Here is a 340-nt window from a genome sequence, read left to right as displayed (position 1 = left end):
AGCTCTACTAGCTCTCCGACTTTATAAACTTGTCTTTCCGGCACCTTGATTACATAAACCTTTTTTTTTAAACTTCCAGGAAAAAAACTGAAAGCAATATTTGACTTCCCGAGTAGAGACAGACGTCCCTAAGCACCTCCAGGAATCTTAGTTCCGAGAGAGCTTCCGTATGATTCTTTCAAGGATGTTTCATTTGATATAGCCCCCTTTATGAAAATGAGTTATGTGGAGTATAAGTATATATCAGATCAAGTGTTATCCGCCTTTGATAATGTCTATCCGTTCAATGAAATCCATATTCCTAGTGGTAACACTGCTGAAGGTAGCAATGCTAGGGTGG

This window comes from Lactuca virosa, chromosome 7 (genome assembly GCF_052849685.1).
Source record: "Lactuca virosa cultivar CGN04683 chromosome 7, Lactuca_virosa_CGN04683_v6, whole genome shotgun sequence".
Taxonomy (NCBI): domain Eukaryota; kingdom Viridiplantae; phylum Streptophyta; class Magnoliopsida; order Asterales; family Asteraceae; genus Lactuca; species Lactuca virosa.
This window is presented reverse-complemented; position numbering follows the sequence as displayed.